The sequence below is a fragment of the Eleutherodactylus coqui genome, chromosome 10, assembly GCF_035609145.1.
Source record: "Eleutherodactylus coqui strain aEleCoq1 chromosome 10, aEleCoq1.hap1, whole genome shotgun sequence".
NCBI classification, from domain to species: domain Eukaryota; kingdom Metazoa; phylum Chordata; class Amphibia; order Anura; family Eleutherodactylidae; genus Eleutherodactylus; species Eleutherodactylus coqui.
In genome coordinates this window covers 125940101-125961935 of record NC_089846.1, presented here as the reverse complement: position 1 = coordinate 125961935, position 21835 = coordinate 125940101, and the positions used below count along the sequence as shown (strand labels likewise).

At 42.1% G+C, this 21835-nt stretch overlaps 1 long non-coding RNA gene across 1 annotated transcript in view; it reads right to left on the bottom strand.

The window, feature by feature from the left end:
• LOC136579830 (uncharacterized) overlaps positions 1 to 21835 on the bottom strand; it is a 115411-nt gene that overhangs the window by 61197 nt on the left and 32379 nt on the right. The window lies entirely within an intron of this gene.

Sequence of the window (21835 nt, the reverse complement as noted above, 5' to 3'; positions counted from 1 at the left end):
AATTTAAAAACACATTTGCAACAGTTCATGGAGGTTTTATGCTGCTTACTTATCGTTTTTACTATAAAGCACTGAATGGAGCATGTGATGCAATGTTTTGCACATTAGTGTGTGTATGTATATTATATATATATATATATATATATATATATATATATATATATATATATATATATATTCATAAATAAAATACACATACTTTTAAGGGCTCCTTCACATGGGTGTATTTGCATACAATATGCAGAAAATAGGACCCATTGATTTCAACATATTCGTTCACATTTCTGCATTTTGCGCACGTATTTCGGCCAGGTATAAAAAATGCAGCACGCTCTATTTTTCTGCGCATTTGCACACCAAAGGTCTCCATAGAAGTCAATGGGGTGCACAAATGCTTGAGCAATACCCAAGAAAATGCGTAGAACACTGCGTAATTCCGCTGAAAAAAAAAAACACATCAGGAACAAATTAGCCACTTTAGGCAATGTGTCTTGTTTGCTGCGCGCAAATGAATATACCCTGCGACCGGAAAAAGTACAATAAAATACGCTGATATGAACACAAAAAAAAATCATTGCGAATTCCACAAAAACATTGCACTGAGGCGCGCAAATGTACATATGCCCATGTAAGGGAGCCCTAAGGCTCAATTCATATGGGGCAGTTCGGCTGCAATAAAAAAAATCACCAAAAACTGCATGTGCTATTTGACACATTTTACTACAAACATAGCAAATATACACATGGTTTCATCACTGCACTTTTTTTTTGGGGGGGGGGGGGGGGGTTATTGCAACTGAACTGTCCTGTGTGAATGGAGCCTGAGGGTGTGTGCACATGTTGCTGATTTGCTGCAGAATTTGTTGCAGATCTGCAGCACATTTCACCCAGTCCATTTGAATTCCACTGAAAGGGTGAAATCTGCAGCAAATCAGTGACATGTGAACATATCCTAATTGTTCAAGCAGAGTTCAGTGTAAAATACATACACATCAATTCTTACCATTACCTCTGCTATCAGCCCTCCATCAATATGCAGGGATTACAATGGCAGAGTAAACAGTGTTGTGCTCAATCCCACCTATTTTATCAGAGCTTTTTACACATTAGGCTTCTATGTAGCACAATATAAAAGAAAGCTATTTGCACCTATTCACCTGTCTTGTAGTAATAGGTTTATCTATGAAAACACTTCAAAAAAAGATTCATTTGCAAAGTTGGCAGGTGTCAGGGGGAATGGATTTGTGTTTAAAAGTCAATATAGTGGTGTTTTACACCCTCTTTGTACTTGTATATGGGCAGCAGAAAGTTCCACTCTAGTCCTTAGAGTTCATAGGGGGACACAGGTGTACTGAATTTGCCTGGACGGCAGATACATGTGGATCTCACATACAGCAATACTCTCGCCGTACACTCCAGTAATAGTAAGTGATTTAAACATGCAATCGTTTGGGATTTACAGAGCATAAGCAGTTTTGGGATTCTCCTCAAGGGTGCTTTCACATAAAACAAATTTTTGCAAAACATGCAGTTTATGCAGAGCCACAGCCAGAAGTAGAAGTCCTTCCTTTATTGTTCTCATTCTTTTTTAATCCACTTCTGGCTTTGGCTCAAAAAAGCGCATCAAAAATTGCAAGTGCGTTTTCCAAAAAAAAAAATGCTACCAGAGAAGCCACCCTAATAGAAGAAAACCTGAGCAAAAAGTTTATTTGTGTTTCAGTTCATCATGTACACAGGGCAATGATACTTTTGAGCCTGCAATTCCCCATTTTCTGGGAATCTCAGTTGTGTCCATTGGAAAGTTTGAATTTCCCTATAATTTGTGGGATGTGGACCCCTCCTCCCAGGTCTTTGGGTTTTTTTTTTTCCAGCTGGCTGCAGGTGGGGGGATGGGCTGGCGGGAGAATCCGTTTGCCATGGTAACATTAAGCCTTTGCCAGTGAAAAGAAAGTTTGGGGGAGGCCAGGAGTGTCAATCACAGAGCCATATTCTCCCGCCCCCAGCCCCCTCTCTCCAAAGTACCTGCTAGACAGGCTGAGTGGGACTCGAAATAGGGCTCGGATCTCAGAAGTTTTAAATGGGAAATAAGTAGGATTGAAACAGAATTATATAATCTCTGTCTATACTATATCACGGGTTAGTGTTGTGATATGTTCGTTACATGTACACTATTTATTTACAAACAGTCAATATAAATATTTACATTGTTGCTGCTGTTTTGTTTGTTTTTACTTTAGGATCCAGTGATAACATCTTTTGGCTGGAAACAATATTTTATCAGTAATCGCTAAAGTCAATAGAAGACCTTTCAGGCAGGATGGAATATTGTTGTTGTGGAATATGCCCTCTTGTGGAATATTCAGCCCTAATATCTGCACTGCTGAAGATGCGGATTTTGGGACTGAATTCAGGGACCCTGTTGCGGAATATTCCGTCCAGTGTGAAAGGTCCTCTAGAGTAAAACCTGCTATTAGACACGTGTAATCCAATCATTATCAGACCCAGTCCAGTCTCATTCCTTATAATTATAAAAGGGAAGTAGTTGGTGGATGAATATTTAAATGTTTTTGCATAAGAGTATATTCACATTAAGGATTTTTCTGTCCATAAAAATTGTACAGAAACAAAGCACATTATTTTAAATGGTTACATTCAAAAGTGCAAATTTTTTTCATGGGATTTTTTTTTCCTTTTTTACAAGCAAAAAGAATTGCAGGGTGTCCTACTCTGTATATAAATGCCTTCTTATAAAACCGAATTGCACTCGCATGATGCAAGTATGACCTGATTTTTCTACAGGTAACCATGGAAACCATAATTAAAAATAAAAGAAAACTAAGATGCAATTTTTTTTATACGCGCGTGCAAAAAACACGCACCACATAAAATACAATTGTGTGTTAAAATTGCCAGTGCGCATGAATATCACAGAAAAATCGTTTGCACATTCGGACCGATTTAAACGGTCTGAATTCGCAAACGCCCATGTGAATCCCTAGGGGTATATTCACGTGAACGATTTTTTTTCATCCAATTAACTGTCCATAAAAATCAGACAGCAATCAGATGAAAATGAAGCATATTATTTTAAATGGTTCTATTCCTATGTGCGAACTTCTTTTTTTTTTTCTTTCACTTGTATGAACAGTTTGAGTAGAAAAAAAAAATTTGCAGCACATCCTATTTTTTTTGTGATGGAAATCGCCCATTCAGGTCTATGGCTGCATTTAAAAAATATTGCCGTTGTTCGATGTGATTGCGATCTGCGTTTATTGTATGTAACCATGGTCATCTTAAAAAAAAGTGTGCAGAACCGATCATGTTTTTTCAATAACGTGCGTAAAAATCAGATTCAAAGTTAAAATTGCGCAGAAATGGCAGAAATGTATAAAAATCATATGAAAAATCGGACCAATTTTTCAGAAAAGAACCTACTCTGTGAATATACCCTAATTTGCTGCGCACTTCAAACCCCACCCCTTGTTGTGGAACTACAAATCACAGCAAATTCTCCCAGGGAACAGAGTTCTGTACTAGTTGGAGAGCTACAGGTTGTTAGCAGCCAACAGCCGCTGGTATTATTGTACAGTACATTATAAGCACAGGGGGTCATCCTGACATCTTGTCATTCAGGCTGTACTGTGCCAAACAAAGTTCATCTCAAACAAGGATGTCAAGCAGCTGTGCCCCCACATTCAGCACTGGGGGTTAATCCCATAAAAACATAAGAACCGCAACACTGTACAAATATTACAGTTTTCCAAATGACTAAGTTAATGAATAACACACATACGACTAAATTGTTAATATCGTTATTACATTAAAGTATTAGCAGTAATAATCAATATGAATGTAATAAGATTATTATTATATGGATATGCATAAATATAGAACACTTTTCAGTGGGAAGAAAAATTCTGAGCTCCATAAAAATACCTAAGTGTCAACTTTCCGATCAATTATAATACAACTTTACCGAAAACCATACATTCGTTTATATTTTTACTACTCTATATTGTATATCATTTGTAATAACATAACACGAGTCTATTATAGGTTCCACCACTGGGACCCCCGGCTAAGAAATAGAGAATAACCACATATTACAGGAAACTAGGAAATCCCACGGATATTACAGGTGCATGCAGACAGTACAATACAAGGAGCCCTTGGGGGTTTACACTTCACAAAACACCAATTAAATACTTCCACAATAAATAATAAAATTAGCTGAGCATGTCATAATAGTAGAGAAAGGGAAGGAGAAAAGGACTCAGAAGTGATAATTCGGCAGCGGTCGTTTTCGCAGATTACAAGGGGCTGAAAATTAGGGTCCTGAAGCTCAGGCAGTCCATATATGTGCAGTATAGCCAGTCTTGTACACGTGTAGTGTGTTCTATGGAAATCTATGGATTGGACACAGTATATAGAGAATGAGTGAGAGATGGATAGATTATCTATCTAGCTATCTATCTAGCTATCTATCTATCTAGCTATCTATCTAGCTATCTAGCTATCATTTTCTATCGTCTGTCATTTTCTATATGCTGTATCTAATCTATAGATTTCCATAGATTACATTTATATAAGACAGTTGGTTCTATAATATGTGTGCCTTCAAGTCCACTTTACTTTTTGTCATTTTATTGGTCAGAGTTGAAAGTGTCCTCAGAGTACTGTCACCACTATACAGGGGTAACTCCCTCTTGAAGTCCTCTTTTTTTAAAGATATTTCTCCAGTCAGCCATATAGACGTGAACCTGCCTTATCAGGGATAGAGGCAAACCCATTCACCAGGACACAGCTTCCAAGATTAGCACAAGAATACATCCCATGTCAATCACTGACAAGTGCCTTGTAGCAGCACTTAAGGGAGGATAAAATAGAGATGTGCCTCGTTTCATCTCCAAAATCTGTTTGCAATAAATCATTTCCATCATTGAGATTTTATTTACATAATTTTATCCCAGAACCGCAGCATGTATTATGGCAAATGGAAAATCATAGTAATATAATAATAATTATATAATGGGAATTACCGGCCGCCAATTGAATGAATCGGTGAATTCAAAAAATGTAACTAGCTAAAATGATTTTAATAAAGTATCACAACTTCTAATAATTACGTTAAATTGATTTCCTAAATACTCCCCGTGCTATAATTATTGTAATTAATTATAAATGTCCAATTGGGGAATATTTTCTTTATCCATTAATCTGCAAATTAAACATATTTAATAGAGACGTTTTCAGAAAGAGACAGAAAGGGGAATTTGGAATAGAAATGAATTAATTAATTATCGGAGAAAGCAGAGAGGTAATTTCTCAAGGGCTTCATTCCTATCCTGGAAGAATCTAAGTGAATGCATCATAAATTCATTACAATACAGAATAATTAAATACAGATTACAGTTGTCAGTAAATAGTCATAATTTACGTTAAATATCTTAATCCCTATTTTACTGCAGTCCTTTAACAACATTGTGCAAGCCATAATTATCCTGTTTAATTAAAACTGATGCATGAAATGCAAGCTCTTCCTCGCACTTACCGTTCTAGGGTATATGGCTTCCAATATTCAGTTATTATATGATTGCACCCTCCTTATTAGTTAAATGCCTGGCTTTGCAAACAGGTTACTAATTTGATAAAAAGGAGGATGAACAGTAGCCGCAATAAAACTGTCCACAAATGGTTACAACTGGTTCAGGATTGACTGTGTTGCAATTGCGCCCTCTATTGGTGAAATGCTCTTACAGCAATTAGTGTTTAATTCCTTGATGAAGTGTTTTAGGGCTCCTTCACACGAGCGTGGTTTTAGCGCAGTACAGGCGTGTGAAAAGATTGCGTCTAATAAAACCCATCATTTCCTATGAAAAAGTTCACATGAAGGAATGTTAGATGCGCATAAAACTCGCACTTAAGGCTGCCTGTCCACGGGCGAGTTTGAATTGTGTTCCCCGCGGGGAATGCAGTGAAAGTTCTCTATAGTATTGCTATGGAGAGCGCAACCGCCCTGTCCACGAGCGGAGAATCGTTGCGATTCTTCACTCGTGGCTGGCAAATCGCAGCATGCTGCAATTTGCCGCAATTCTTCGCGGTCCTCCACGGTCAGCCTATCTGTCAGGCTGACAGCGGAGATCCGTTTGCCGGCTCCTGCTCCCAGACGGCGATATCCCGCAGTGGATCTCTGCCGCGGGACACCGCAATGCCTGTGGACAGGCAGCCTACAGGTGACTACCCTGCGTTTTTTTTCTGCAGGGGACTATGGGACTTGTAATGTTAAAATCGCGATCAATTGTGATTTTGCGCGATCGCGATTTTAACATTACAAGTCCCATAGATGCCTGCAGAAAAAAAAAAAGCTGCAAATTTCGCAGGGAAAAAAAGCAGTAGTGGGTAGTCACCCTAAGATAGAACATGCATGTGCAAAGATTGCATCTAAGGGTGCATTCAGACGACCGTATATCGGCTGGGTTTTCACGCCCAGCCGATATACGGTGTCTCTCTCTGCAGGGGGAGGAGGCTGGAAGAGCTGGGAGCAGTGCTCTGAGCTCCCGCCCCCTCTCTGCCTCCTCTCCACCCCCCCTGCACTATTTTCAATGAGGAGAGGCAGGATGGGAGCAGAGCTAATTCCTGGAACTCAGCCCCGCCCCTGTCCCGCCTCCTCTCATTGCAAATAGTGCAGAAGGGCGGAGAGGAGGCGGGAGCTCAGAGCACTGCTCCCGGCTATTCCAGCCTCCTCCCCCTGCAGAGAGGGACACTGTATATTGGCCGGTGTGAAAACCCAGCCGATATACTGTCGTCTGAATGCACCCTCAGGTCCATGCTCCAAGAATAGATAGGACCTGACCTATCTTTGGTGCGTTCTGCGCAGGAGTTTCCATAGACTCCTATGGGAGCTGCATAACATGCACCGCACAGCTCCCTATCATGTGAATGGGCAATTTCACTGCTAATTAAACTCAAGACTTAATAGCTTGAAATCGCCCATTCACTCTATTTTCTCCCAAGCGGTATGTGATTTTTATTTATTTTTAAATTTATTTTAAAAATTTTTCGCCATGCTATTAGAGCGCTTACACACAAACGAGGCGAGGGAGACAAATGGCTATGTTAGACCTTATTCACACGAGCGTTTTTACATGGCTAATTTAGTTGTGATGAAAAATCCTAAGCGTCTAAAGAATTGGTTTCCAATATATTCGTTCAGATAGCCGATTTTTAGGCGCGTAAAAACGTTGCTGCTGAAAAGATAGAACATCAGCGACTGACTACAGCGGCCGATTTCATACGCAGCTTGTAAAGATGGGTCTTGCCCTATCTTTTGGCCAATATATGCTGGCAACTCCCATAGACTCATGGGAGCTGCTGAAAAAGAGAGGGGGAGGGAGTTTAGCGGTATCCAACGCAGCAAAAACATAACAGGTGCTTTTATTTAGGCATTAGAAGTAATTCCAAGGATTTATGCTGAGGGAATTCCGGGCTGCAGCGTATATAAACGCTGCACCCAGCCGTGTGAATGGATAAGAAAACGCTAAGTTTAGCCGCATCTGAATAGCAAATTTTCCCCATTCATGTGATTTTCACCGGCGATGTGGCCAGCGTGATAGCTCAACACTCGTACTAATGAGACCTAAATGCAAGCTCTGGTTCTTGGTATGGGACCTTTTCATGGGATGGAATTACACATAGGATGCAGCCATATCTGCAGAATTCCACACAAACATCCTCGGGTCTAACTGCAGAGTGTCGTGTGGCCTATTCTTTCTCCATATGAAAAGTCCATAAGGGCTTGTATTTCAGTAGGCGGTATATACAAGGAAGGAAGCTGCCTGTAGAACTGCATATCTCAGCAGGACTGGTTGTATGTAGTTGGCGTAAGATTAATCAGGATCATGCTGAGAGCTTTAATAGTTAAACAAGTTGTCTGTAAATTTACATCACAATCCTATATTTTTAAAGCCTTATTATAGTCAGAGCTAAATATAAAAAAACACACAAAAAGTTTTTTTTACTACCCTGTGAAAGTAAGGTATAAAATACCTGCTAGTCGTGGGGAGCCTGTTCACACTGTCGGTAGGCTCAGTTAACTATTTCTGCTTCTCTGTTCCATTTGAGGTCAGCTGCAGTCAAACCCTTATTCCCATATATTTGGATATCTGGCTGTTTATTATTTCTCGTTAGGGATTATTGATATGAGCGTATATCGGCCGCTGTTTTCACGGTCAGCCGATACACACTACCATCTGATGCATTGTATTTCAATGCATCAGATCACACAGGTGTATTACCATGGTGTAAAAGTGCTCGGCCGGCCAATATAGCGCCGGGCACTTTTACGCCAGGCAGCAATGGTCAGCTCCTCTCCCCTTGCTGGCTGCGGACAAGGGATGGAAGCCTAGCTCCACCCCGTTCCACACCCTCCCATTGCAAACAGCCGTAGGGGTGGAGAGAGCAGCCTGAGCCAGGAAGAGAAGGGGGAGACAGTTTAGCATAGCTAAACTGTCTCTCCCATCCCAACGGCATAGGGGCCTCGGCGTATATGCGCCAGGCCTTGTCCGTCTGAACAGACACCCAAACGTTCATGTGTTTCTACAGTGCCAGCGGCGCATGTAAAAACGCCTACGGCCGTGTGAAAGGGCTCTTAGGGTGTATATTGGAGATGAGCGAGCGTACTCGCTAAGGCAAACTACTCGAGCAAGTAGTGCCTTATGCGAGTACCTGCCCGCTCGTCTCAAAAGATTCGGGTGCCGGCGGGGAAGAGCGGGAAGGAACGTGGGCGGGGGGGGGGGGGGGGGGGGGGGAAATCTCTCTCTCACTCTCTGCCCCCCGTTCCTCCCTACTAACCCCGCAACTCACCGCTCTCCCCCGCCGACACCTGAATCTTTTGAGACGAGCGGGCAGGTACTCGCATAAGGCAATACTCGCTCGAGTAGTTTGTCTTAGCGAGTACGCTCGCTCATCTCTAGTGTATATACTTGGGCAAGTGCGATATTGGTTCGAGAAACTCAGACCAATATTACACACTGAGCTGTCTTCCCCCTTCCCTCCCCTTTGTTGGCTCTCTGCCTCTCTCCTTCCCTCCGGCTATTTACAATCGAAGGCGCAGAGCTAAACCCCATTCTGCCCCCTCCCATTGGCTGAGGACAAGGGGAGGGTGCGAGAGCTTAGCTTCACCCCGTCCCGCCCCCTTCCATTGCAAACAGCCAGAGGGGAGGAGAGAGCCAGAGAGCCGACGAGGGGGAGGGAAGGGGAAAGACAGCTCAGATGATAGCATATATCAGTCGGCCATGAAACCAGCGGCTGATATACGCTCGTGTGAACAAGCCCTTAGGCTATATTTACACAGCTGAGAAAATCGTGCTATTTGCATTATATGACACGCAAAATTTGCGCAATGTATTAAACCATTGTTTCCAATGGGTTAATTTACACGGGTGATTTTCCTCTCGCATCAATAGTGCGGGACGGAGAAACTTCAGGCTGACGGAGGCAATAAGGCCGAATTTACATGGGTGAGTGCGAGATCGGTCTGAAGAAATTGGATAGATATCGCACTTGTACACCCGGAGCTTCACTGCGACTGACATGCGTTTGAGACAAAAACGCATCCCATCCCTGTACATGCGATTTTTAATATTTTTTTTTTGCACACGTTTTTCACATGTGTGAAAAAAAATCATGTTGTTGCAGTAGTTAAAATAGAAAAAAATGCATCATTTCTACACGAGTACATTGATGGTTTTTTGGCTCTCAGAAGAAATAATCGGCAATTCTTGAACAGAATCACCCAAAAATAGGAGATTCTGCAATTTTTCTTGCACTATCGCTTAGAGAGAAAAATTGCTCATATGGATCAACCCATTAAAAATAATCGGCTCTTCTCACAAAAAAATTCTGTGCATCTTGTAACGCAGAGAAATCACACATGAATATCACCCATGTAAATACACCTTGGGGCTCTTTCACGCGAACGCGCATTAGCGATGTGTGAAGAGATCGCGTCTAAATAGTACCAATGGTTTCCTATAGAAGCGTTCATACGAAGGAATTATAGGACAAAGATAGGACATGCAACTGCAAACTCGCATGTCGGCTCCGAGGTGCGCGCAAAGATAGGACATGTCCTATCTTTGCTGCGTGCTTTCCATAGGAACCTTTCCATGGGAGCCTTGAAAGCACACAACACGCACCTCGGATCGTGTGAACGGGCTACTTCACGCAAACTTTCACAGCACTATAGCCGCTATCTTTTCGCAGTGGCGTATGCGGTTTTTTGTGGTCGCCTGCACACTGTAAAATCGCGTGAATGAAGAAAAGACGCGATCAAGTCCCAAGCTTAATTAGTGTTTTTTCATCCATTCACACAACCGGGTGTGACGTATTAGCAAAAAAATATGCCGCAGTCCCGGAAATCCCTCACTCTGCATAAATCCTCGGAATGACTTCAAATGCCTAAAGAGTTTTTCCTTGCGTTGGACATTGCTTAACTACCTCCTCCTCCCTATTTTTTCAGCTCACATAGGAGTCTATGGAAGCCGCCAGTGTATACCGGTCGAAAGATAGAACCAGGACTATCTTTTTCCAGTCGTGCATAAAAGTGCCTGCCGGAATTGGCAGCATATGTGCTATTTTTTCATGCCGTGGCGATTTGTTTGTGGCGCAAAATCACCCATGTGAACGAATACATTGGAATCCAATGCCGCAGACGGTTGCAATATTCGTCCGGGCGTGAAAACGTGGCTACGTAGCGGCAAAAAACCGCTTGTGTGAATAAAGCCTCAGCATGGCACCCAAATGCCTGAGGGAAACTGATGCCAGAACTGATCCCATTGTTTTCTATAGCCGACTTCTCATATACATGGCCATGACGCACCACTACGCCGTTGTAGTGAGATGCAAAACTGGTCCCAGAAGTGATCTTAAAGTTTTCTATGAGACATTTCAAAGCATCTGGCACATAAGTTTTGATGCTGGATAACGTCCTACACTAGACTCACGCAGTGTTATTCTATCCAGCCATGCCTGACGAGGGATGTTGTTGGACCAGAGCCTAAAGCACATCACGATGACATCACTTGTGTCCAGCTCCAGTGTTAAAACACTGACTGGACACAACTGACGGGCATTAAACCTGCCTTACAAGTACAAATCATGTCCTATGAGGAACGGTTAAAGGATCTGGGAATGTCTAGCTTGCAAAAAAGAAGGCTGAGAGGAGACTTAATAGCTGTCTACAAATATCTGAAGAGCTGTCACAGTGCAGAGGGATCAGCCCTATTCTCATCTGCACAAGGAAAGACTAGAAGCAATGGGATGAAACTGAAAGGGAGGAGACACAAATTAGATATTAGACAGTGAGGGTGATCAATGAGTGGAACCGGTTACCATGGGAGGTGGTGAGTTCTCCTTCAATGGAAGTTTTCAAACAAATGCTGGACAAACATCTGTCTGGGATGATTTAGTGATCCTGCACTGAGCAGGGGGTTGGACCTGATGACCCTGGAGGTCCCTTCCAACTCTGTGATTATGAGTATTCTATGACATGTACAGAAATACGTTGCTGACTCAGGAGTAGTGTTGAGCGAACCAAACTAGTCAAGCCCTGTTTTGTGTGGTAGTGGTAGTTCTTCTGTGGCTCAGCAGTTAGCATAATTGACTTGCAATGTTGGCTCCTACAAAATCTGCATGTAGTTTGTATGTTCTCTCTGTGTTTCATAATGATCGCCTTTATTTATACAGCGCATACATATTATTAAGTGCCACTTTTATATTTTCTGTACCCATTGAGGCTCATATTCTGTATTCATCTATGACAATGTTTTTGGAGAACTCCCATGTAGATGTTCTCCTTGGTCTAATTTGAACCTAGGACCCAGCGTGGCAAGATAACATTGTTAACAATTGAACCACAGGAGGACCTCCTCCTCTTCCTATTGCTCCTCCTCCTTCTTTTAGGGGTATTGGTGAAGTTTTCTATGCACTGGCGTAACTATAGGGGATGCAGGGGATGCGGTTGCATCCGGGCCCATAAGGCATCTTCTCCATATAGGGAGCCCAGTACTATGAATAAAGCATTATAGTTGGGGGCCCTGTTACAGGTTTTGCATTGGGGCCCAGGAGCTTCAAGTTACACCTCTGTTTCTATGCATTATCTACTAATGTCAGTGCTTGTTCTGGCCACCAGGGTAACCATGTTGAGCCCCCATGCTCTTGTGGTATCGACTATAAGCTCATATCATGCACTATTATCACTTCCACATTCTGCTCTTTGCAATAGATGACTGTTGGTCCCAGAACCAGAACAGGGAGTGTAAAGTTGAGAACATTTTTCCGCAGTGTGATACTTAAGCTTACTGCAAAAATGTCATGACTGTGCCTTTTGGCCTATATAATAAAATCCCACATCAGTCCAGGTAATGAATAATTCCTCAGTCCTGAATTAATCGGATTTGTAGAAATCACTTTTGGAATGTTTTTCCCTGTTCTCTTGTAACACCTGTAACACTTATGATTTTAACATTCACTTTAATTACTGTAATTACATAAGTCTATTCCTTTAATGGAAAACATATTGGGGGTCATTTACCTGTTACCTGCTGATAGACAGATGGCATAACTGTGTCAGCACATATGAAATGCACACTATATGAGCACTTTGTATCACTTACAGTATGACTTCCTAGTAATTTCTTTCCTCTTCCCTCCTTACCCTAAGGAGAAGCAGGCGCTGGCTGTGATTGGCTAAGCATCAGGCAATCAGAGGCAGTGCTTCCAGAAGGCGGGGAATTTTCAATCCCTGGCCAGAAGAGATGAAGGAGAATAGTGCCGTGGACCAGGGGAGAAGACGTGCCGGAGATGACAGCGTTTCTAAGGTGATGTATACTTTTTTTTTCTGCACCCAGGGCTTAGGTTATAGCTTTGACAGTAGGCTTTCCTACTGTCAAAGTTGCATCAAACTGCAAGAAAATCCCGTCTTTGTGCGATGCAACAGAGAGGAAGGCTTCATAGGGAAACTTGGGCTACAAAACCTCATGATTTGCGTGCATGTTGCGGGACCTGCAAGGTTTTTCGTGTTGGGATGTCGCAGGCTACAAAACATGGCACGTGCGAATTACTCCATAGGACAGCATGGGCTTCACATACATGCGATTTGTAGCATTGTTGCAAGGCGACAAAATCGCGCAACTTTGTCACCCGTGTGAACGAGGCCTTAATCTCAAAAGTATTTCTGGGTCAGAGAGAAAAGTTACATGTTTCTCTGTATGGCTGTGAAGGATATATGGTACACAGTTCTACTTGCACCTGTGAATGCGCCATAAGTGCTTATTCAGATGAGTGTGTTGCATCTGTGGGCATTGTGTGTCAATTTTTTTTACTTCTCGTGACTTTTTTTTTTCTTTTTCTCAAATGAAAAGAAAAGAAATTGCTGAATTTTTTTTTTCTAGAATTGCTTAGCTATGATGAGTGAAAATGGATCACATGTGAATGTCCTTCACCAGCACTCCTCTTTATTGCACACCCATTGACTTGAATGGGTGACTGTCATCTGAAAACTTGGCCCAGAATATCACATGCTGCGATTTATTTTTTTTTAAGTCCATGTCTGTGTAGCCCCATTGACTGTCCGTGTGCAGTTAGTTGCAAATACAGACAGTATACAGACATGAAAATCGCTCATGTGAATGAGTCCTTAGGCTAGTTTCACATAAGCCTAACGTGCGCATCTTCATACCAATCTTACAGCCTCAAGTCTTGGTCCATGCATCTGATCTTCAATGATGCTGCTAGTTCTGTCCATTAGATCTGAGGTTGGGCTGAGATCTGCAACTGTATTGCTCTTGTGTGGAACTAGCTTAAGATAGTAATGGCTGTTACGACGGGACCAGATTGTTTGTCCTCTACCATTTTTGCTCCAGCTTTTAAAGTCTTTTTAATTTCAGTCTCTGAAAATGTTAATGTTTGGTAATAATTACTAATTTTCAGCATAAGTTCTTTTCTATGTAACATTTTGAGCAGTGATAAATGAATGTTTAAAACGTTTAGTTCAGCCAGTTTGACGAACTTTTGCAAAAAGTTCAGTTCAGTCCGAATTAGTCTTAACTAAACTGGAAGTTTACCAAAACCCCTAAAACTGTTACATAACACTGTTTGAGATCCATATAAACTCTGTATAACACTCAAGAGTATTATACAAGGCTGTTATGGCTCTAAGGGCTTATTCAGACGACCGTATATCGGCCGAGTATTCACGCCCGACCAATATATGGCATCCCTCCCAGGGGAGGAGGCTGGAAGTCCACTGAGCTCCCGCCCCCTCTCCGCCTCCTCTCCACCCCTCGGTACTATTTGCAATGGGGGAGGGGGGCAGGACAGAGCTACGTTTCAGGACTTAGCTCTGCCCTCTCCCATTGCAAATAGTGCCGAGGGCGGAGAGGAGGTGGAGAGGGGGCGGGAGCTCAGTGCACTGCTCCCGACTCTCCCAGCCTCCTCCCCCTGCAGAGAGGGACACCATATATCAGCCGGGCGTGAATACCCGGCCAATATACGGTCGTCTGAATAAGCCCTTAGACAGTGCTCTACATTAGTGTTCAGGACTAGTGTTATGCAAACTGAACAGTACAACCCTATTTTGGGTAGAACTTTGCTAAGAGCTTGGTTTGGGTTCATGCCAATTCGAACTTTTAGCAAAGTTCGCCCTTAAACAGCTTTGAGCAACACTATTCAGCGTAATTTCCTAGAACAGTTTCTATAAAAGAACCTGGCTATGACCAAAAATGACATATAAAAAAGCTAATTTTTTATTTAATTTTATTTTTAAAAAGTTGTTTCCGGAATGACATGAATCCAAGCCCTTTTTTTATGTTTTATATCAACCATCGTGTTATTTGCTAAGGAAACCTGAAAGTGAAAAATCTTGAAAGCCAAACATCAGGTCATGGTAGCATAGGCATGAACATATTGTCTGTGCATCCAAAGGTTATCTATATGTCCAGCAGTAATCTCAATTTAGGATACATCTATACACTGTATACATCCAAGGGGTATGGTTAGACACACAACTTTGTGACATACTGTAAGTATCATTCCATTACAACAGTCATTGCCATATGAAAATGATAAAGCCAGACCTGTAATATGGCCTCAGCCAGGGGCGTAACTATAGAGGATGCAGGGGATGCGGTTGCACCCGGACCCAGGAGCCTTGGGGGGCCCATAAGGCCTCTCTTCTCCATATAGGGAACCCAGTACTATGAGTAAAGCATTATAGTTGGGAGCCCAGTTACAGGTTTTGCATCGGGGCCCAGGAGCTTCAAGTTCCACCTCTGGCCTCAGCTATAGGTGAAGTTGTAGGATGTATGAAATGTCCTGGAACAAGTGTTGAGCAAGGTTGACACAAGCTCTCCAGTGTATTATAGGACATCTAATGGTATACACTCACTTTTAAAGGTCCCAGATGCAGTTACTGTTTGTGAAATTCATTAACTCAATGAGAAATGGATTTACGCCACATATTCCTCTTAACACTAAGAGCTTTGGGAGAGTTGACGATAATCTCGCCTGCTCACCAGGCTCCTTGTGCTTCTCTCAATGGAGTTTGACAAAGCTAAGATTGTTCTCATTATGGAAAACCAGCCAATTTCTTAATTAGGAAGTTCCTTAACGCTGGTCATTCAGGTGTTCTCCTGGAATTTGTTTATTAGGTTGGGACAAACTGATCCTCTGGTAATCCCCTAACACTAATAGGGGCAGCAGTAGGGGAGGTATTGCCTGGACTGGGATGCTTGTTAGTAAGGATTTTTTTCTTAAACAAGCTTCTAATTATCAGTGTTGTAAAGAAGACCACCAGTATTGTGCAACCATGGTGCTGAGGGACAGTGAAGATGTTCTGGGCAATGTCACATCAGGCTTTGGCAATTAGTGGGAGAGAGAAAGGGATTCTCTCAAGGTTATTATGAATGGCACGCATCCTTCGGTAATTAGCAGGCAAAAGAATATGGCCTTAGGAAATGTAGTCCTTTATGAAGCCATTACATATGATACATATATAGAATTCAGCTATAGTCTGTCATGGTAACATTAGATCTCAGCAGCAATTTAAAGAGAAGATATACTGCAAAACCTCATAGAGAGATTGAACAACAAAATATCAATATTTGCAGATGAGACAAAACTATGGAAAGTAATTAACACAACAGAGGACAGAATACGGTTGCAAATGGATCTGGATAAGGTGGAGATTTGGGCAAAAAAGTGGCAAATAAGGTTTAACGCTAATAAATGTAAGGTTATACACACGGGCGGAGGAAATGCATGTCAGCATTACACACTAAATGGCAATCCACTGGGTAAAACTTACTTGGAAAAGGAGATTTTAAGTAAGGGCTCTTTCATATGACCGTATGCGTTTTTACGGTTGCCCGTAGCGCCATAAAATTGCATGACTGAAGAATAGCCGCAATCAAATCCTGATCTTAAGCTGCATATTTTCTGTCATTGACACGGGCAGTTGCAGCGTATCGGCCATAAAATAAGCTGCAGCGTTGAAATGGCCCGATCAGCAGAAATCCTCGGAAATGACGTCCAATGCTTAAATAGGGCCGGCTGTCTTCTTTTCCCAGCGTTGGACGCAGCTAAACTCCATTCCTCCCTTTTTCTTTTCGGCTCCTATGAGAGCTTCCAGTGTTTCTCAGTAAAAGATAGGTCATGGCCTATCTTTAGACGCAATGTATAAAATCAGCAAGTGAAAACGATCGCCGATGTGCTATAAGAAGGACCCTGGGGTGCATTAAAAGAGGTCTAGGGGCGCATGACAAGAACATTGTTCCTCCTTTTTGCAAGTCACTGGTCAGATCACACATGGAATATTGTGCGCAGTTGTGGGCACCAGTACTCTCGAAGGACATATCGGAGTTTGAGCAGATACCAAGGCGCACAACTAATTTAATAAACGTATTGGGTAGACTACAATACCCAGAGAGGCTATCAAAATTGGAGTTCGTTAGTTTAGAAAAAAGATAAGCTGAGGGGCGACCTAATAACTATGTGTAAATATATCAGGGGACAATACAGAGATCTAACTAAATAATAGGTTGTATCTGGTAAGAGTAATAAACTGGGATACCAGACAAAAAACACATAAGAGTGCAGTCATACAACCACTTCAACAATTCCTAGACGATCAATTATATGAAAGGTTGTTAAAGGTTTCCATGCACATTATATTAAGGGCTCTTTCACACGGGCGTGATGATTTTCGGACGGTCGTGTCACGTCCGAAAATCGCATTAGTGGGCGCACGAATGTGCCGTTTGTGTGCCCGTTCAGACGGCCTGGGTCCGACGCATATACGCCGTCAGGCAAGGGGAGACAGTTTTAATCTTTGCTAAACTGCCTCCCCCTTTCTGCCCCCTCACCAGCTGTCGGCAATTGGAGGGGGCGGGAAAGGATGGGAGCTTAGCAACCAGCTCACACCCCTTCCCCCCTCCCTTTGCAAACAGTTGTCAAGAGGTGGAGAGAAGGAGGAAAAGGGGTGGGAATTTAGCAGACATGCTGCTAAACTCCCTTCCGCCTCCCTTCTCCATCAGCTACCATAGGCTCCTATAGGAGTCTATGGCAACCGCCGCCGTATTCCATCCAGAAAGACAGTTCCTGAACGCCATGGAAATACGCCCATCTGAGCTGATGCATTGCAAGCCAATGCATCAGATGAGCAGCGTATATTGGCCGGGGCGTGGAAGTGTGGCTGATATATGCTCATGTGAATGAAGCCTAAAGTTGATGAAAATTGACATTTTCAACCATAACTAACATTTATTAGGTGAAATTTAACAAACGGTTCTTTTAACTTACCAATGACAGTTAATAGGACAGACTTACAAATGTTATCTAACAGCTGGAGGGGGAAAACTTAAGCCCCATTTACACGCAACAATTATCGCTCAGACGATATCTTTTGAGTGACAATTGTTGCATGTAAATGCTACCATCATTTGCTTTTTGTCTGAATGATGATTTTTAGTTGAGTTTAAAATTCATAATTTGGACAGGGAGCTGATAGCAGGGAGCGCAGGCCATGATTCTCCATGGCAGCGCTGATAACATTGTATTCAGCTGCAGTTCAATTTCAGAACAAAGCGGCTGTATGCAGATAACAGACCACCTGCTGTTCTCTGCATACAGCTCAGGGAGGGTCATTTACATACAAATGAAGCTAATTAGCTGCTAATGGACATTAGTGCCCATTAGCAGCTTATACAAAATGATCGCTCAAACAGCCATTCTCCCTATCTTTTGAACAAATATTGAGCGATGTAAATGGGGTATAGACTAACCAGCCTTTAAATGCGCCAAAAAAACCTCTTGTGTGTATGACTCCATACAAACCAATAGAAATTATATTCATGCAAATTTTGTGCATCTTGCGCGAGATTCACGCTTGTGTGAATGTAGCCTCAGTTGGCTTAATTTAAGCCAAACATTGCACCAAAATTTGGGACAATTTGTGGTACACAATATCACATTTAGAGCGCACCCTCTTTCCATGGTCTTTTTGTCAGGCAAGTCATAAAAAGTGTCTAAAAAAACACTTGATAGATGTGGTGCAAAGACAGCCTTCTGGCGCAATTTGGCACAGAAAGCTGGCAGATTCCCAAAAGTAAACCTGCCTTACTGTCTTAAAAGAAGTTGTCTGTGTTTGAAATTTTTGGCCAATAGTCAGCTGAAAGAGCTTTCAGCCTTGAGTGATCTACTCTATCAAAAGATCAGAAATCAGAAATTAAAGGGGTATTGCAGCCAAAACATTCATCACTTATTCACTGGATAGGTGATAAATGTTAGCTCATGGGAGTCCAACTGCTGCGCCCCCCCCCCCCCACGTTGCTAGAATCGACGACCCATTATTTACTCTAGAAAAAAGAAGGCTAAGGGGTGACCAAATAACTATGTATAAATACATGAGGGGACAATACAAGGATCTCTCCCAGGATCTGTTTATACCCAGGACTGTGACGGTAACAAGAGGGCATCCGCTACATCTAGAGGAAAGCAGGTTTCATCACCAACACAGAAAGGGGTTCTTTACTGTAAGAGCAGTGAGACTGTGGAACTCTCTGCCTGAGGACGTGGGGATGGCAAAATCCATAGAGGAGTTTAAGACGGGACTAGATGTCTTTCTGGAGAGGAAGGATATTATAGGTTATAAATCTTAGGTTACTTGTTAATCCGGGTATACAGGCAGGTAGGAACTATTAGGGGTTGATCCAGGAAACAGTCTGATTGCCATTAGGGAGTCGGGAAGGAATTTTTTCCCCAAAAGGGCTAATTGGCTTCTGCTCTTGGGGTATTTTGCCTTCCTCTGGATCAACAACACAGGAGGATAGACAGGCTGGACTAGATGGACATTGTCTTCATTCGGCCTTACGAACTATGTTACTATGTATGTTACTATGTTCTTTCATCTTCCCCAGCCGTGCAACCAAAGTTTGAATGGAGCAGTCTTCCAGTTTGAGCAGCTCTAGCTATTGGGGGAGGGGGGGGGGGGGGGGGGGGGGAAGATTACTTAGACCCCTACAATCAAACATTTTCCCCCTAGTTAGTAAATACCCTTTTAATTAGTGTAGGCACACTTCCTTAAAACTAGAGTGCTAAAATGCAGTTAAGGCATCCAAATTGTATTCAGGTAATAGGATAAGTATAAAGCTCTTCTTCATGTTTGTCCTTCCTTTAAGACATGTTCTCAGATTTTTATAAAACCCACATGCAGTAACTGCATTATATGAATCCAGCCATAAGATACAATGTATTATTTCAATAAGCACACATTTATTGACGGGGTATACACACACATTTATCTTAAATGATTGTAGAATGTGTTCTTCTGCGCCGTAGATGACAGAATTATTTAGATTGTATACTATTTACAATTAAAACGTCTTTTGTCCCCGTCATTTCTAATGTATTCAACTTGCCACAAAATAGTTGCATCCGTGTCCCTAATTAGTTTAGAATAACACCTTCATTAGCGCTAAATAAAAAATATAACACATTGAGCTCCGTCAGAAATCTAATTTCGCATTAGGAGCTCTTATAGAGTTAATCATAATATCTGAGGCTTCCTAAATTAGGTTTCTAAAGGGCTTTATAGGATAAATAATGAAATTATATTCTATGTTAATTGACATTATAAAAGCACAAATGAGCTTTTTCCTTTGGAAAGGCATAACAGTTTCTAAATAAAGCATGCGAGCCGCAGAAAAGAGGTTTCAGACAAATGAATAGTCATTACTACCTTCAATGATGTGGCTCTTTTGATCAGAAAGAAATTAGCTCCACAGAACAGACAATACAAGGCTGCCCTGCAATAGGGAGAAAATTAGACAGCCGGGCTTACTTTGCACCTATGTCTATAAGCTATAGAGTGCCCTGCTTTTCAATTACAGCTGTTCACTTGGAGAGCGCTTAGGAAACATGTGACGGATGGGAACTAGGCTGTGCTGTACCATGGGAACCGTGCAGGAGAGGTTACACTATATTGTACACCCATTACATATGCATATATGTATAATATATAATATTATGGTGTAAATGTTCTGCGCAGGTGTGGAAAAAATGCTGCAATGCAAGAACTTTAAAAAATAAAATAAAAATAGAAGGCATCTGATTGACTCCAAATTTGTTCGACAACAGGACAATAACCCCAAAATCCAGCTAATGTCATTAAGAACTATCTACTACATAAGGGTGCATTCACACGAACGTATATCGGCTCGGTTTTCACGCCGAGCCGATATACGTTGTCCTCATGTGCAGGGGGGAGGCTGGAAGAGCCCAGGAGCAGAAACTCAGCTCCCGCCCCCTCTCTGCCTCCTCTCCACCCCTCTGCACTATTTGCAATGGGGAGAGGTGGAACGGGGCGGGGCTAATTCCCGGAACTTAGCCCCACCCCCGTTCCGCCTCCTCTCATTGCAAATCATGCAGAGGGGCGGAGAGGGGGCGGGAGCTCAGTTCCTGCTCCTGGGCTCTTCCAGCCTCCCCCCCCCCCTGCACATGAGGACAACGTATATCGGCTCGGCGTGAAAACCGAGCCGATATACAGTACGTTCGTGTGAAGGAAGAACAAGGAGTCCTGGAAGTGATGGTATGGCCCCATAGAGCCCTGATCTCAACGTAATTGATTCTGTCTAGGATTACATGAAGACACAGAAGAAGTTGAGGAAGCCGCCATCCGCAGAAGATCTGAGGTTACTTCTCTAAGATGTTTGGAACAACCTCCCTGCCGAGTTCCTTCAAAAACTATGCAAGCAAATTAAGAAGAATTGATGCTGTTTTGAAGGCGGTCACACCGAATAGTGATTGGATTTAGATTTCTCTTTTGTTCATTCACTTTGTATTTTGATAATTGATCAAAAAACTATTAACATCTCTATTTTTGTTTTTAAGTATTATTACTTTGCAGCATATTTTCTACAGCTGCCTAAAACTTTTGCGCAATACTAAATATATATACAAATAGTACTTCTTAAATAGTCTCAACTGGATAGAAGTATGAAGTGAAGCTAAAAAAAACTCTGTTTGTTTATTTGGATATTTTAAATCAGATTGTGATTTAAGATACATGAGCTCTAAGAGTGATGGTGCCCGAAATGTGTCCTCTAAAAGTCTGTATACGTATACGTATATGTATATGTGTGTGTATATGTATATGTGTCTATATACAAGTATTTTTTCAAGCAATTTTCAAGTGAGTGAAAAAGGTGTGTTTTTTATCACGCGTTTTCTCTGCATTTCCTGTTTTTTTTGTTCCACATAGTCCCCTGCATTAGAAACGCAT